Source organism: Juglans microcarpa x Juglans regia, chromosome 7D (assembly GCF_004785595.1).
Source record: "Juglans microcarpa x Juglans regia isolate MS1-56 chromosome 7D, Jm3101_v1.0, whole genome shotgun sequence".
Classification (NCBI taxonomy): Eukaryota; Viridiplantae; Streptophyta; class Magnoliopsida; order Fagales; family Juglandaceae; genus Juglans; species Juglans microcarpa x Juglans regia.
This window is the reverse complement of record NC_054606.1, coordinates 14,875,175-14,894,232: the sequence shown is the minus strand read 5'-3', so window position 1 is coordinate 14,894,232 and position 19,058 is coordinate 14,875,175.

Sequence of the window (19,058 nt, the reverse complement as noted above, 5' to 3'; positions counted from 1 at the left end):
AACATTTTTCCTTTTGATCCAGGTGGAGATTCGAGGTTGAATCCTTTTGAGGAGAGGGGGAATGATGGGAACCAAGGTGGACCTAATCTTAAAGATCATTTGCAAATTCCAGATAGGCCAATTACAAGATCAAGGGCCAAGATGATCAATGAATCAATACACGGATTGGTGCAATCCACTTGGGATGAAGCTAGCAAGAGCCCAACACTCAAGATGGGCTTGAAGAAGGAGAACCAGCTTTGATCCACTTGATTCAAGCTGTGGAAGACATGACTTAGAGATAGGGCCTATTGTTACTGGAGACTTCCAATTTGGTTAAATGATTTATTTTATTAGTTTAGAATAAATGGGCTTGAATATGCTTGGCCCACACGTCTTATTTTTAATGAACTAGGGTTTTCGAGAAGGCCTTGTATTTTGGCCAAGGGCTTATTTGGAAAGTTACTTTTTAGGAATTAGGGTTTCAAGAGGTACTGTAGCGTACTCTAGCAGTACTGTAGCCGCCGTACTGTAGCGTGATACTGTTCATCAGGGCATTTTGGGTATGAAAGGGCTTTATTTTGCCTAGGGTTTTAATTAGGTTTAGTTCAAATACTCCTCGTAGCCTCATTTGAAGATTTGACAATATTGAATGTTATTTGTGAGTTGAGTTTTCTCCTCTTGATCTTGATTGAACTCTTGAACTTATCAAAGGTAAATCACAACTTCTGTGGCGTTCCTCCTTTGTAATCTAGGTTATTGAGACGGTTCTTCAACGGGTCTAGATTTTGATATAATCTAGGTTCTTGAAACGAGTTCTCATCAGGTCTAGGTTTTTTCCATCCATTGACTTGAATTTGGCTTTCTTGGGGAGTTTTCAAATTGATTGTGGGTTCAAGGGAATTCATTTCCCGCGGGTTCATATCAGTAACTATTGCAATCAAACACCAACTCTATTTTTTTCTCCCACTCTAGATGATATGAACCCGTGGGAATGAATTCCCTTGAACCCACAATAAATTTGAAAACACCCCAAGAAAGCCAAAAATCAAGTCAAGGATGGAGAATCTAGACCCGATGAGAACCCGTTTCAAGAACCTAGATTATATTAAAATCTAGACCCGATGAAGAACCCGTCTCAAGAACCTAGATTACAAAGGAGGAACGCCACAAAGGTTGTGATTTACCTTTGATAAGTTCAAGAGTTCAATCAAGAACAAGAGGAGAAAACTCAACTCACAAATAAAATTCAATATTGTCTAATCTCTCAAATGAGGCTACAAAGAGTTTTTAAACCCAAAGCTAATCAAAACCCTAGCCAAAATAAAGCCCCTTTTTCCCAAAATTACCCTTGATGAACAGTACCGGCTACAGTACCCGCGGCTACAGTAACCCCAACAATAAATTGATGAAACCCTAGTTCCTAAAATGTAACTTTCCAAATAAGCCCTTGGCCAAAATACAAGGCCTTCCCAAAAACATAGTTCATAAGAAATAAGACATGTGAGCCAAGCATTTTCAATCCCACTTATTCTAAACTAGTAAAATAAATCATTTAACCAAATTAGAAGCCTCCAATAACAATACGTCGTATCTCTAAGTCATGTCTTCCACAGCATGAATAAAGTGGATCAAAGCTGGTTCTTCTTCTTTCAGACCCATCTTCAGTGTTGGGCTCTTGCTGGCTTCATTCCAAGTAGATTGCACCAATCCTTGCATTGCTTCCTTGATCTTCTTGGCCCTTGATCTTGTAATTGGTCCATCTGGAACTTGCAAAGGATCTTTAAGAGTAGGCCCACCTTGGTTCCTATCATTCCCCCTCTCTTCAAAAGGATTCGACCTCGAATCTTCACCTACATCAAAAGGAGAAAGATCAGAAACATTGAAAGTTGCAGAAACTTTATACTCACCTAGAAGATCCACTTTATATGCATTGTCATTAATTTTCTCAAGAAATTGAAAATGTTCATCTAAGCTACTCCTCTCATCAATAAGCAAAGCCATCAAAGGTAAATGAATAAGTGGATTAAAACCATAAACAACCTCAAATGGAGAAGAAGAAATAGTAGTATGAAAGGTTTTATATGCACACTCTAATAAGGGCAAATGATACTCCCGCAAATATCCATGTAGTAATTCAATGAATGGCAAATGATACTCCCACAAACGTTCATGAAACACACCTAAAGTTTTTCTTACACCACTCCAATTATATGCAAACTTAATGAATGTCAAGTAATGTTTCCACAAATGTTCATGCAACACGTTAATGAATGACAAATGATACTTCCACAAACGTTCATGCAATACATCAGCGAATGGCAAATGATACTCCCACAAACGTTCATGCAACATATTGAAAGTCTTCCTTACACTAAAGATACCCAACAAACCACCATGTCTATCACACACAAGCAACTTAAGCATAAAACTAGTTGGCACACAAAATCTATTCTCTCTAAACAAGTACCAATCTAATTTATAGAACTTACCAAACGATGTTTTTTCACATGTTCTATACACACTAGCAAAGTCAACATCATTAGCATGCAATTCCTTATTATATTCAAGTCTCAACAATTTTACATCTAAAATGAAGATAAGGACGTACCTTCTTGCTAAAGCATCAACCACAAAATTTTTCATACCTTGTGTGTATTTGAATACATGAGGAAAAGTCTCAACACAGTCCTCCCGCTTAGCATGCATTATAGTCAACGACTTACCTTGTCCCTTCAAGTGTGAAAACGACACATGTTCTTCAAAGAAAGGTCGGTTAGGAATTGTCGCACCTGGCACAAAATCGATGTAGTACTCTATCTCCCTAATAGGTGGCAATCCACTAAACACACCTCTAAGAAACATGACCTCATATCCCTGCAACAAAAAGACAATAACACTAGGCAAAGATACGTCGAGTTCGTTAGTATTAAGATTCGCCTTAGCATAAAAACTCACTTTTCTTTTTATTTTTCTCTCACTTTCTTCACCCTCTCTTTTCTTTCCACAATTCTTTTCTTTTTCACTCTCTTTTTGCTTTTCACTCTCTTTTTTTCTGTCACTCTCTTTTTTTCTGTCACTCTCTTTTTTTCTGTCACTCTCTTTTCCTTCATTTTGTTTTAAACTCTCGACCTGATAACTGTTTTTCAACTCATTCTCTCTTTCTCTTGAGGTTTCAACCTCACCCTCATCTTTTATCTCTCTCATTTTACTCTCTCTCTCGTTTTCGGCCTCACTATTTCTTTTTTTGTCAATCTCACCTTCACTCTTACTTTTTAGCTCAATCTCTTTTTCAGTTTTTCTTTTTTGATCACACTCATTTTCATTCTTTCTTTTTTGAGCAACCTCACTTTTCAGTTTCAAATGGTCCCCATGGACTTGTGTTGGAGTTAAAGGAGCAAGTTTGATTGTATTTCCATCCTTTTCAAAACTGTACATGTTCCTTAACCCATCATGGATCACCTTCCTATCATACTCCCATGGCTTCCCCAACAAAATATGACCAGCATGCATAGGCACTACATCACAAAGGACCATATCCTTGTATTTTCCAACTGAAAAAGTAACTAGCACTTGCTTATTGACCCTAACCTCCCCACAATCACTCGACCACTGCAACATGTATGGTCTAGGGTGTTTTAAGGTAGGTAAATTCAATTTCTCAACTAAAGTAGTGCTAGCCAAATTAATATAACTCCGTAAATCAATGATCATACTACATACCTTGTTGTTGATGTGGCATCTAGTATGAAAAATGTTTTCGCTTTGCTTCTCTGTATCATCCATCTTAATTTGTATATTGAGAGCATGCCTGGCAACAAGAGACTCACCATACTCTTCATTCTTACAGTTATATTCAGTACAAGGTTCACTCCTCCTCCTATCTCTCCTGCCTTGTAAATTTCTAATTACCACTTCTTGATGATCCATCCTATCCCTCACTTCACCTAACACCAAGTTCAACTGCTCAAACTGTTGTTGCATGGATTGCAACACAAATGATGAGTTATCTACCATCCCCTTTGGTGAAGAGCCACTCCGATGAGACATTGTAAAGTGCTGCACAAATGAATGTTAGTGGAAAAACCTCACACACTCCCTTACGTGTTTACGCTCGAATAATGGCATTCCACTCGTGTTTCACTCCTAATTGGCTTTTCCCCGATAATAGTCTCACACTCTCTTGCCTTTTACCTCAATAGTTTTCCCGCTCAAGTTCTTTAAGAACTAATTGAACTAAATCAAGACAATACAACTTTGTATTATTCCAACCAGTAATATAGATCCAAGAAACAAGAAACAAGGAAGGAATAAAATGACACGGGACTCAAGGAATTTTTACGAGGGAAAGAGTAATTATAGAAGAAGATACCAACTATAAATATGTATTCAGCCCCTTTGTCCTCAATCAACAAATGCTTTTCTTTGTCTTTATTGTCACTATGTAGCAACCTTTAAATATGCTACCTCTCCTTATCTTCTTCTCCTTCTTCTTCTTCTTCTTCTTTTTTTTTTTTTTTTGAATTTTCTTTTCTTTTCTTTTCCTTTCCTTTCCTTTCTTTTCTTTTCTTTTCTCTTCTTTTCTTTTCCTTTCCTTTCTTTTCTTTTTTTCTAATCCAATCACAAACAGAAATACTTAATTGTAAAAATTAAGCAATTGAATTGAAGCACACAAGAATTGACAACGAAATAGAAGAGAATCAATGGAACGACATTCCAAGCAATTGACAAACTCAGATATGCATTAAACCCTAGAATTTTGAAACCCTAGGTGATGCAAATTTCAGCCAAACCCAAAAACCCTTAGAATTTTGGCAGCCCACTTTTCGTTTCTGCAATTTTTTTTTTTTGGCAACTCTAGGACAATGTAGCCCTAGAATTAAATTTAAAGATGCAAGAAATTAAAAGATAGAATCAGACCTGATTGGAAACCTTGCTCTGAAAACCAAATGATATGAACCCGTGGGAATGAATTCCCTTGAACCCACAATCAATTTGAAAACATCCCAAGAAAGCCAAAAATCAAGTCAAGGATGGAGAATCTAGACCCGATGAGAACCCGTTTCAAGAACCTAGATTATATTAAAATCTAGACCCGATGAAGAACCCGTCTCAAGAACCTAGATTACAAAGGAGGAACACCACAAAGGTTGTGATTTACCTTTGATAAGTTCAAGAGTTCAATCAAGAACAAGAGGAGAAAACTCAACTCACAAATAAAATTCAATATTGTCTAATCTCTCAAATGAGGCTACAAAGAGTTTTTAAACCCAAACCTAATCAAAACCCTAGCCAAAATAAAGCCCCTTTTTCCCAAAATTACCCTTGATGAACAGTACCGGCTACAGTACCCGCGGCTACAGTAACCCCAACAATAAATTGATGAAACCCTAGTTCCTAAAATGTAACTTTCCAAATAAGCCCTTGGCCAAAATACAAGGCCTTCCCAAAAACATAGTTCATAAGAAATAAGACATGCGAGCCAAGCATTTTCAATCCCACTTATTCTAAACTAGTAAAATAAATCATTTAACCAAATTAGAAGCCTCCAATAACAATAGGTCGTATCTCTAAGTCATGTCTTCCACAGCATGAATAAAGTGGATCAAAGCTGGTTCTTCTTCTTTCAGACCCATCTTCAGTGTTGGGCTCTTGCTGGCTTCATTCCAAGTGGATTGCACCAATCCTTGCATTGCTTCCTTGATCTTCTTGGCCCTTGATCTTGTAGTTGGCCCATCTGGAACTTGCAAAGGATCTTTAAGAGTAGGCCCACCTTGGTTCCTATCACTAGATAAACCTCAGGGTCCGCTTTACCTTAAAAAGATGGTATTTTCATTTTGATGCTCCTAAGGTCTCTATCTACACCATCCCAACCCCTAAGATTCCCCTCAAGTCTTCTTTCACGCCTAACTCTTCCATGTCTACCCAACCCAACTTCAGATACTAAGTCTTCCTCATCCTCACTATCTCCCCCATTCTCATACTCAAATTCAACTTTATGCTCACGTCGTCTCCTATCTCTCCCACTTTGCAGATTTTTAATCGTTGCTTCTTGATGATCCATCGTATCTTTCACTTCACCCAATACAAAGTTCAACCACTCAAACGGTTGTTGCATGGCTTGCAACACATAGGATGAGTTATCTGCTCTCCCCCTTGGTGATGCGCTACTCCGCTAAGACATTATAAGGTGCTGCACAAAAGAATGTTGGTGGCACAAAAGAAAACCTCACACACTCCCTAACGTGTTTACACTCGAATAATGGCACTCACTCGTGTTTCACTCTTAATTGGCTTTTTCCCAATAATAGTCTCACACACTCTTGCCTTTTACCTCAAAACTTTTCCCACTCAAGTTCTTTAAGAACTAATTGAACTCAATTAAGACAAAGCAACCTTGTTTCATCCCAACTAGTAATTAGGTCCAAGAAACAAGATCAAGTGAAACACGAAATGAATGAAAAAAAAATGACGTGAATCTAGAAAATTATACGAAAGAAACAACAACTATAAGACAAGATACCAAGTAGAATAATGTATGCAGCCCCTTTGATGATAAGGCTTAAGAAAAAATATCGGATTTTTTCGTTTCTTTTCACCAACTGATTTGTTCACAATCAAGAATAAACAATTGAGAAAACCCTAACAATAACTCAAAAACCCAAACACAAGTGATATACGACAGCCGCTAGAGCAAGAGATTTTAGCCAACACAAACCCTAGAACAATAAGATTCGGAAACCCTAACAATAGTCATGGGAACCAAAGTTCTCATTGGATCTAGGTTTTTCCATCCATTGACTTGAATTTGGCTTTCTTGGGGAGTTTTCAAATCGATTATGGGTTCAAGGAATTTCATTCCCGCGGGTTCATATCAAATAGTGAAGAAATACAGCAGCCACCTCTATTTTTTTTTTTTTTGTTTTTGTTTTGTTTGTAATCAATCTAAGAACAATGAAACCCTAGAATTAAATATGCAAGAAATAAAAGATAGAATCATACTTGATTGGAAACCTTGCCCCGATTACCAAATGATATGAACCCGCGGGAATGGAATCCCTTGAACCCACAATCAATTTGAAAACTCCCCAAGAAAGCCAAATTCAAGTCAATGGATGGAAAACCTAGACCCGATAAGAAGTCGTTTCAAGAACTAAGATTATATCAAAATCTAGACCCGTTGAAGAACCCGTCTCAAGAACCTAGATTACAAAGGATGAACGCCACAAAGGTTGTGATTTACTTTTGATAACTTCAAGAGTTCAATCAAGAACAAGAGGAGAAAACTCAACTCACAAATAACATTCAATATTGTCTAATCTTCAAATGAGGCTACAAGGAGTATTTAAACTAAACCTAATTAAAACCCTAGCGAAAATAAAGCCTCTTCTAACCAAAATGCCCCTGATGAACAGTGTTGCGGCTACAGTACGGCTACAGTAACGATATAGTCCCTCTTGAAACCCTAGTTTCTAAAAAGTAACTCTCCAAATAAGTCATTCACCACAATACAAAGCCTTCCCGAAAACTCTAGTTCATTAAAAATAAGGCGCTTGGGCCAAGCATCTTCAAGCCCACTGATTCTAAGCTAGTAAAATAGATCATTTAACCAAATTGGAAGCCTCAAAGAACAATAGGCTCTATCTCTTAGTCATGTCTTCCACAGCTTGAATCAAGTAGATCAAAGTTGGTTCTCCTTCTTTCAGGCCCTTCTTGAGTGTTGGGCTCTGACTAGCTTCATCCCAAGTGGATTGCACCAATCTGTGCATTGCTTCCCTGATCTTCTTGGCCCTTGATCTTGTAATTGGCCCATCTTGAACTTGCATATGATCTTTAAGAGTAGGCCCACCTTGGTTCCCATCAATATTGTTTGCCATTCATTAAGTTTACATATAATTGTAGTGTTCATGCTACAACTCAATTTTCACTTTTTGAAATTGTTTATAGACTTAATCCATTTACTCCTATAGATTTAACACATTTACCTGTTGATGATAGGAGTAGCTTGGATGGACTTTTCCAAATTCTTGAACAAATTAATAATAATGCATATTAATGGATCTTCCAGCTAAGTATCCTGTTTCTGTTATTTTTAATGCTACTAACCATTTTCCCTTTGATCCAGATGGAGATTCGAGGTCGAATCCTTTTGAGTAGAATGGAATGATGGGAACTAAGGTCGGCCTAGTCTTAAAGATCCTTTGCAACTTTCAGATGGGCCAATTATAAGGTCAAGAGCCAAGAAGATCGTGGAGGCAATGCAAAGATTGATGCAATCCATTTGGGACAAGTTTAGAAAGAGCCCAACATTCAAGATGGGCTTGAAGGATGAAGATTAAGTTTTGACTCATTTGATAAGCTATAGAAGAGGGCAACAACATGACTTAAAGGCTTTGGGCATTTGAAGGCTTTCAACTTATTTGATTCATTTGAATGACTTATTTTATTAGCTTATAATAGTTGGAGTTTATTATGGGAAGGACTTAAGGGGGGTATATGCAAGGGCATGTTGGAAAATTATTATTTTATTGAGTACTGTAGCGCATTACTGTAGTCGCGGCACTGTTCATCAGGGGCATTTTAGAAAAAAGTAGCTTTATTTTGGCTAGGGTTTAATTAGGTTTTGCTTTCAATACACTTTGTTGCCTCATTTTAAGGAGTTTATGAAATTTGATGAATTTATTCATTGTGAGTTGAGTTTTACTCCTCTTGTTCTTAATTGAACTTTTGAACTTTTCAAAGGTAAATCATAACTTTTGTGGCGTTCCTCCTTGTAATCTGGGTTCTTGAGACGGGTTCTTCAATGGGTCTAGATTTTAATATAATCTAGGTTCTTGAAACGAGTTCTTATCGGGTCTAGATTCTCCATCCATTTGACTTGATTTTGACTTTCTTGAGGAGTTTTCAAATTGATTGTGGGTTCAAGGGATTTCATTCCCGCGGGTTCATATCAAGAAATCTCATTGCTGCTCATAGGACAAGGCTCCTCACCCAAATCTCATTAGCTCTTTTCAGATCTCGCTGCCTCTCATCGGTCTGGATCCGTAGTCTCTTCTTTGTACCAAAATGCTATCCTTTTACACTAAATCTTCTCATTCATTCAAAAATCCAGGAAAATAAATAAAAATATGTAGAAATAAAATAAAATCAATAGTATTAAAAGGAAAATGACACTTTTTATAAATAAAAAAGTGATAAAAACCACATAAAAATAACAATTATCAAGGGCACTTGAGAAAAATCATGCACGGGAAGTGATGGGTCTACCAAGAGGAATGACAACAGTGGGTTGCAGAAAAATCATGCACGGGAAGTGATGGGTCTACCAAGAGGAATGACAACAGTGGGTTGCAAATGGGTGTTCATAGTCAAGTATAATTAAGATGGATCTCGAGAGAGATATAAAACAGGGTTGGTGGCCAAAGGTTTTACTCAAACCTATGGTACTGATTATCTCGAGACCTTCGCTCCAGTGGCAAAGTTGAATACTATGAGGTACTTCTTTCAATTGTAGCATATCTTGACTGGCCTTTTCAACAGTTAGATGTGAAGAATGCATTTCTAAATAGAAATTTGGGGGAGGAAGTTTATATGGACCCAACGCCTGGATTTGATGAACACATAGGATCTACGGTGTGTAAGTTGAAGAAGTCATAATGCGAACTCAAGCAATCTCCAAGAACCTGGTTTGAACGATTCACTCAATCCGTAAAAAATCAAGGATACGTCCAAACTCAAAGTAGTGTATGTTCATGAAGCACTCCGATGATGGTAAGATTGCCATTTTGATGGTATATGTGGATGATATTATTCTTATTGGCGATAATGTTACTAAAATGGATCGATCGAAGAAAAGTCTAGCTTCGAAATTTGAAATTAAAGATTTAGGGTCTCTAAGATACTTCCTTGGAATGGAAGTTTGATGGGAACCACGGTGGGCCAACTCTTAAAGATCCTTTGCAAGTTACAGATGAGCCAATTACAAGATCAAGGAAGCAATGCACGGATTGGTGCAATCCAAATAGGAGGGTGATGATTATGCGTGACAAAGGGGAGGTGATGATTGAGAGTGAGGATGATAGTGATGAGGTGCCCGAGTTGGTTGATACTAGTGATGACGATGGAGTGGTATGCCCCATGACAGGTGAGTCTCTTGTTGCTAGGCGTGCTCTCAATGCACACATTAAGGTGGATGATGTAGAGTAACAAAGAGAGAACATTTTCCATACTAGATGCCATGTCAACAATAAGGTATGTAGTATGATCATTGATGGGGGAGTTGTACTAATGTGGCTAGCACTATTTTGGTTGATGAATTGAATTTACAAACCTTAAAACACTCTAGACCATACAAATTACAGTGGTTGAATGATTGTGGAGAGGTTAGGGTGGACAAACAAGTGTTAGTTCCTTTTTCTAATGGGAAGTATCAGGATGAGGTGCTTTGTGAGCTTCTGCCTATGCATGCTAGCCATATTTTGTTGGGGAGGCCGTGGAAGTATGATAGGAGGGTGACACATGATGGGATCAAGAATCCGCGGGAATGAAATCTCTTGAACCCACAATCAAGTTGAAAACTCCCCAAGAAAGCCAAATTCAAGTCAATTGATGGAAAAACCTAGACCCGATGAGAACCCCCCTTTTTACCCAAAATGCCCTGATGAAGGTGTCGCGCTACAGTACCCGCGGCTATAGTACGGCCACAGTACCTCTTAAAACCCTAATTCTTAAAAGTAACTTTCCAAATAAGCCATTGGCCAAAATACAAGGCCTTCTTGAAAACCCTAGTTCATTGAAAATAAGACGTGTAGGCCAGGCATCTTAAAGCCCACTTATTCTAAACTAATAAAATAAATCATTTAACCAAATTTGAAGTCTCCAATAACAATAGGCCCTATCTCTAAGTCATGTCTTCCACAGCTTGAATCAAGTAGATCAAAGCTGGTTCTCCTTCTTTCAAGCCCATCATGAGTGTTGGGCTCTTACTAGCTTCATCCCAAGTGGATTGCACCAATCCGTGCATTGCTTCCTTGATCTTCTTGGCCTTTGATCTTGTAATTGGCCCATCTAGAATTTGCAAATGATCTTTAAGAGTAGGCCCAACTTAGTTTCCATCATTCCCCCTCTCCTCAAAAGGATTCTACCTCGAATCTTCACCTACATCAAAAGGAGAAAGATCAGAAATATTGAAAGTAGCAGAAACATTATACTCACTTGGAAGATCCACTTTATATGCGTTGTCATTAATTTTCTCAAGAACTTGGAAAGGTCCATCAACTCGAGGATGCAACTTCGTCCTTCTTTGGGCTGGGAATATTTCTTTGTGCATGTGAACCCAAACCCAATCTCCCGGTTCAAAGATGACACGCCTTCGCCCTTTATTGGCTTGGGAAGCAACCCTTTCATTCTTTTGGACAATTTGAAGTCGTACCCTCTCATGAAGTGACTTCACCAACTCCGCCTTCTTTTATCCATCCAAGCTACTCCTGCCATCAACAGGGAATGACATCAAATCCATAAACAATTTCGAAATGAGAATATGAAGTAGTAGTATGCATGGTCTGATTATATGCAAACTCTATAAATGGCAGACAATCCTCCCAAGTTTTTAAATTCTTCTGAACAACAGTGCGTAAAAGCTGAGTTAAAGTCCTATTAACTACTTCAGTCTGACCATCAGTCTGTGGATGACAAGTAGTGGAAAATAAGAGCTTAGTATCCAATTTCCCCCATAACACCTTTCAAAAGCAGCTAAGGAATTTCACATCCCTATCAGAAGCAATACTCCTAGGTACACCATGGAGTCGCACTATCACTCTAAAAAACAATTCAACAATGTTTGTGGCATCAACTATTTTATGGCATGGAATGAAATGTGCCATCTTACTAAATCTATCCACAACCACAAAAATAGAACCTCTACCCCTTTTTGTCCTAGGCAGCCCCAAAACAAAGTCCATAGATATGTCTACCCATGGCTCACTAGGAACGGGTAAGGGTGTATACAACCCATGTGGCAAAACCTTAGATTTGGCCTTTCTACATGTAATGCACCTTCCACAAATACGATTAACATCTCTCATCATCTTAGGCCAAAAGAAATGTTCATGCAAAATGTCCAAAGTTTTCTTGACACCAAAGTGTCCCATTAATCCCTCACCATGTGCCTCACGCACCAATAACTCACGCATAGAACAACTTGGCACACAAAGTTTGCTTTCCTTAAATAAATAACCATCATGCTTGTAAAACTTACCAAATGCCGCTTTATCACATGCCATATACACATCAGAATAGTTAGCGTCATCGGCATACATTTCTTTCACATATTCAAACCCAAGCATTTTAGCACTCATAGAAGTAAGAAGTACATACCTCCGGGATAGAGCATCAGCAACAATGTTCTCCTTACCTTGCTTGTAACAGATGACATAGGGAAAGATCTTAATGTATTCCATCCATCTAGCATGCCTTTTATTCAACTTACCTTGACCCTTAAGATGCTTCAATGATTCATGATCGGTGTGGATTACAAATACCCTTGGCCATAAGTAGTGCTGCCAAGTCTCTAATGCACGAACAAGAGCATAAAGCTTTTGGTCATAAGTAGGGTACTTCAGGGATGCCCCACTTAGCTTTTCATTGAAGAAGGCTATGGGTCGCCAATCCTGCATCAAAACGGCTCCAATCCCTATTCTTGAGGCATCACATTCAATCTCAAAAGCTTTGTTAAAATCAGGTAATGCTAACACAGGTGAAGAGCACAATCTTTCTTTAATAGTGGCAAAAGCATTTTCTTGATTAGCCCCCACTGAAACCCAACATTCTTTTTAATTACCTCAGTGAGTAGTGTAGCAATAGTGCTAAAGTCTTTAACAAAACGCCGATAAAAGCTAGCTAAACCATGAAAGCTTCTTACCTTAGTGATGCTTTTTGGCGTTGGCCATTCCTTGATGGTCTTGACTTTCTCTTCATCCATCTCAATACCTTTTGTACTAACAACATAACCAAGAAAAACAACTTTTTCTATGCAAAAGACACATTTCTTGAAATTAGCATACAACTTTTCACATCTCAACACATCAAACACATATCTCAAATGCTCAATTTGTTCATTTAAGTCCTTGATGTACACTAAGATATCATCAAAGTACACAACCACAAACTTGCCTATGAATGCATGTACGACATGGTTCATTAATCTCATGAAAGTACTAGGCGCATTTGTAAGTCCAAATGGCATAACCAACCATTCATAAATCCCATACTTAGTCTTAAAAGCAGTTTTCCATTCATCACATTCTTTCATTCTAATTTGATGGTACCCACTTTTAAGATCAATTTTACAGAAAATACATGAGCCATGCAATTCATCAAGCATATCATCCAATCTAGGAATGGGATGGCGATACTTTACCGTGATATTGTTGACCGCCCTGCAATCAACGTACATCCTCCACGTCTCATCCTTCTTTGGCACTAGTAGCACTGGTACTGCACAAGGGCTCATGCTCTCCCTCACGTACCCCTTGCCCATCAAATCCTCAACTTGCCTTTGAAGCTCCTTTGTCTCCTCTGGATTACTCCTATAGGCTGGTAAGTTTGGAATGCCAGCCCCGGGCACAAAATCAATCTGGTGCTCAATGCCTCTAATGGGTGGCAACTCATTTGGAATCTCCTCCGAAAATACATCCTCAAACTCCTGCAATAAAGAAATAGCCAAACTAGGAAGAGACTGGTTAGTTTCATCAAGAGTAAGATAGGACTCTTTATAGACAAGAAAAATCATAGGGCGATCTGCGAAGAAAGCTCTCTTAACCTCACTCTCTCTTGCATAGAAACTCACTTTTGCCTTTCATTTTTTCTCTGCAGACTCTCTTTCTTTCTTCTCTCGTGGCTCCACTCTTTTTTCTTTACTCTCAGCCACCTCTCTACTTTCTTTTTCACTCTTTCTTTTTTGCTCAATCACTTTTTCACTTTTTCTTTTTTGATCACTCTCATTTTCACTCTTTCTCTTTTGATCACTCTCATTTTCACTCTTTCCTTTTTGAGTGACCTCACTTTTCAATTTCAGTTGATCCTCATAGACCTGACTTGGAGTTAAAGGAGCAAGCTTGATTGTTTTGCCCTCCTTCTCAAAGCTGTACATGTTCTTGAACCCATCATGTGTCACCCTCCTATCATACTGCCACGGCCTCCCCAACAAAATATGGCCAGCATACATAGGCACAACATCACAAAGCACCTCATCCTAATACTTTCCAATAGAAAAAGTAACTAACACTTGTTTGTCCACCCTAACCTCTCCACAATCATTCAACCACTGCAATTTGTATGGTCTAGAGTGTTTTAAGGTTGGTAAATTCAATTTCTCAACCAAAGTAGTGCTAGCCACATTAGTACAACTCCCCCCATCAATGATCATATACTACATACCTTATTGTTGACATGGCATCTAGTGTAGAAAATGTTCTCTCTCTGTTGCTCTATATCATCCACCTTAATGTGTGCATTGAGAGCACGCTTGGCAACAAGAGACTCACCTGTCACGGGGTATACCACTCCATCATCATCACTAGCATCAACCAACTCAGGCACCTCATCACTATCATCCCCACTCTCGGTCATCACCTCCCCATTGTCATCACTCTAATACCAAATGATATGAACCCGCGGGAATGAAATCCCTTGAACCCATAATCAATTTGAAAACTCCCCAAGAAAACCAAATTCAAGTCAATGGATGGAAAAACCTAGACCCGATGAGAACTCGTTTCAAGAACCTAGATTACAAAGGAGGAACGCCACAAAGGTTGTGATTTATCTTTGATAAGTTCAAGAGTTCAATCAAGAACAAGAGGAGAAACCTCAACTCACAAATAACATTCAATATTGTCTAACCTTCAAATGAGGCTACAAGGAGTATTTAAACTAAACCTAATTAAAACCCTAACCAAAATAAAGCCCATTTTTACCCAAAATGCCCTGATGAACAGTGTCTCGCTACAGTACCCGTGGCTACAGGACAGCTACAGTACCTCTTGAAACACTAATTCCTAAAATGTAACTTTTCAAATAAGCCCTTGGCCAAAATACAAGGCCTTCTTGAAAACCCTAGTTCATTGAAAATAAGACGTGTGGGCCAGACATCTTCAAGCCCACTTATTCTAAACTAATAAAATAAATCATTTAACCAAATTTGAAGTCTCCAATAACAATAGGCCCTATCTCTAAGTCACGTCTTCCACAGCTTGAATCAATTGGATTAAAGCTGGTTCTCCTTCTTTCAAGCCCATCTTGAGTGTTGCGCTCTTGCTAGCTTTATCCCAAGTGGATTGCACCAATCCGTGCATTGCTTCCTTGATCTTCTTGGCCCTTGATCTTGTAATTGACCCATCTGGAATTTGTAAATGATCTTTAAGAGTAGGCCCAACTTGGTTTCCATCAAAGCTAGATGTGTTAAAGACTAAGAACTTAAAGCCAACACATGTGGCTAATCGTGCAGAGTCTTTTGGACCATGTTTTGTGTTGGCGGGGTAGATCACCTCGCCCAAGAGTGTCTCACATTTGCTGAGATGAGAGGGATGTATGAGGAACAATGTAATGCCTTAGGTATGTACAAGAAGCCTTTTACACCTTATTCCGATACCTATAATCTGGGATGGCGCAATCACCCCAATTTTAGTTGGAAGTCTGAAAACCAGCCACCTGCACAACCCCCGACATCATACCCTGCACCATATCATGCACCTTCATTTTCTAGGAATCCTTTAGAAGACACTTTGCATGCTTTTTTTGAGGCACAGGGTAAGACTAACCAAAAGTTTGAATCTTTGATTACGCAGGTTGTTGAAGAAAATAAGGAGATAAAGAGCCAAGTGTCCAAATTGATGAGCTCCTTGGTCAACACATGGCACAAGAGAATTTGAAGGATGTGAATGCCATTGTAACGAGATGTGGTAAGTCATTACACATCCCAATAACGAACAAATCAGAGGATGTGGAAAAGGATCAAGATAGTAGTGATGTCGACCTGACCAAGGAACCTAAGGTGAGAAAAAGTAAAGTTAAGGTACCATTCCCTCAAGCTTTAAAATCAAGCAAACGAACTTTGGATCCTAACAATGAAATCCTAGAGAATCTAAGGCAGGTAAAAATCAATCTTTCTCTATTGGATGTGATTAAACAAGTTCCTACTTATGCAAAAATTCTCAAGGATTTGTGTACAGTTAATAGGAAGCACCATATGAAGAAGACAGCGTTCCTGACAGAGCAAGTTAGTGCTCTAATTGAGCAGTGGATTCCTCCCAAGTACAAGGATCCTGGTTGTCCAACCATTGCATGCAGCATTGGAAATTATGAGTTTGGGTAAGTTTTGCTAGATTTAGAAGCTAGTGTGAATCTAATGCCATATTCTATTTATTTGCAGTTGGGGTTGGGAGAAATCAAACCAACCATTGTGGTATTGCAATTGGCTGACCGTTCAGTCAAAGTACCCCGGGGTGTGGTAGAGGATGTTCAAGTTCAAATTGACAAATTTTATTATCCTGTTGATTTCCTAATCCTTGACACTAGCTCTGTTGTTGATACTACTTCTAAAATTCCATTGATTTTAGGTAGGCCTTTCCTTGCCACTGCTAATACTCTTATTAATTGCAGGAATGGACTCATGAAGGTATCTTTTGAAAACATGACTCTGGAGGTGAATATCTTCCATATTGCAAAACAGCCAGAAGATGATGACGAGAGCCACTAGACATACATGATTGACTCACTCGTGGATAGGGGAGTTTCTATAGCTCATGATTTTGATTCCCTTAAGTATTTTCTTGTTAATTCTGAGTTTGATTCTATCAGTGATCCATCTGATGTAGTTGATATTTGTGCTATTTTTTATAGAACTCAGGATATGGCACTCGGGCATGGCAACAGAAGTTTGAGGAGTTGCCTAAGAAAGGTGAAAAAAAAATTCCAAGTGTGGAAGCACCCAAAGTTGAATTGAAGCCTCTGCCTAAGGGTTTAAAGCATGCTTTCCTTGGTCCAGCTGATAATTTTCCTGTTATTATCTCATCTGAATTGTCTCAGTCTCAAGGTGAGAAATTAATTCAGACCTTAAGTGAGCATAAGTCGGCCTTAGCTTGGAGCATTGCTGATATAAAACGTGTTAGTCCCCTGGTCTGTTCTCAAAAATTAATTTGGAGGAAGGAACTAGCCCTCGTAGAGACCCCCAGCGTAGGCTTGAACCTACTATGAAAGAAGTGGTGAAAAATGAAGTGTTGAAACTATTAGATGCAGGAATGATACATCCTATTGCTGATAGTAAATGAGTAAGTCCTACACAGGTTGTTCCTAAAAAGTCAGGTGTTACTATGGTGAAGAATGGCATGGAATGAAATGTGACATCTTACTAAATCTATCCACAACTACAAAAATAGAATCTCTACCCCTTTTTGTACTAGGTAGCCCCAAAACAAAGTCCATAAATATGTCTACCCATTGCTCACTAGGAACGGGTAAAAGTGTATACAATCCATGTGGTAAAACCTTAGATTTGACATTTCTATATGTAGTACACATTCCACAAATACGATTAACATCTCTCTTCATCTTAGGCCAAAAGAAATGTTCATGCAAAATGTTGAAAGTTTTCTTGACACCAAAGTGTTCCATTAATCCTCCACCATGTGCCTCACGCACCAATAACTCACGCATAGAACAACTTGGCACACAAAGTTTGCTTTCTTTAAACAAATAACCATCATGCTTGTAAAACTTACAAAATGCCGCCTTATCGCATGCCAGATACACATCAGAAAAGTCAACGTCATCGACATACATTTCTTTCACATATTCAAAACCAATCATTTTAGTACTCATAGAAGTAAGAAGTACATACCTCCGGGATAGAGCATCAGTAACAATGTTCTCCTTACCTTGTTTGTAACGAATGACATAGGGAAATGTCTCAATGTATTCCATCCATCTAGCATGCCTTTTATTCAACTTACCTTGACCCTTGAGATGCTTCAATGATTCATGATCGGTGTGCATCACAAATTTCCTTGGCCATAGGTAGTGCTGCCAAGTCTCTAATGCACGAATAAGAGCATAAAGCTCATTGTCATAAGTAGGGTACTTCAGGGATGCCCCACTTAGCTTTTCACTGAAAAAGGCTATGGGCCGCATATCCTGCATCAAAATGGCTCTAATCCCTATTCCTGAGGCATCACATTCAATCTCAAAAGTTTTGCTATTAAAATCAAGTAATGCTAACACAGCTGCAGAGCATAACCTTTCTTTAGTAGTGGCAAAAGCATTCTCTTGATTAGCCCCCAATGAAACCCAACATTCTTTTTAATTACCTCAGTGAGTGGTGCAACAATAGTACTAAAGTCTTTAAGAAAACCCCAATAAAAGCTAGCTAAGCCATGAAAGCTTCTTACCTCAGTAATGCTTTTTGGCATTGGTCACTCCTTGATGGCCTTGACTTTCTCTTCATCCACCTCAATATCTTTTGTACTAACAACATAACCAAGAAAAACAACTTTTTCCATGCAAAAGGCAGATTTCTTGAAATTAGCATATAACTTCTCACATCTCAACACATAAAACACATATCTCAAATGCTCGATATGTTTATTTAAGTCCTTGCAGTACACTAAGATATCATCCAAGTACACAACCACAAAAGTCTCCAAGTAATTAATACAGGTAAAATCCCCGCAAGTCTTCCCACTCGAGAGCAATTAGATGCTCGGTAAAACCATATAGTAACCGTCTCTTTCCAGTTACGACCAAGGGCAAAGCCAAATAATGCACCACAAAATCTCAATACCTTAGCAGCAAAAGACCCTACGAAGAGAACAAGGTTTTAATCCTCATAACTACCCTCATCACAACAGTCGCACCAAGAGACAATGGGGACACCAATTTGTGAAGACGATCATCAAAACTCAAAGCCATATAAAGCTAAAACTCTACTTTGCATAAAAAAAATAAAAATTAAAGTACTAAACTTAAAAAAAGAAAAATTATAAATTCCCCTAAAAAAGGAGAAAAAAATAAAAAAGACTACAACA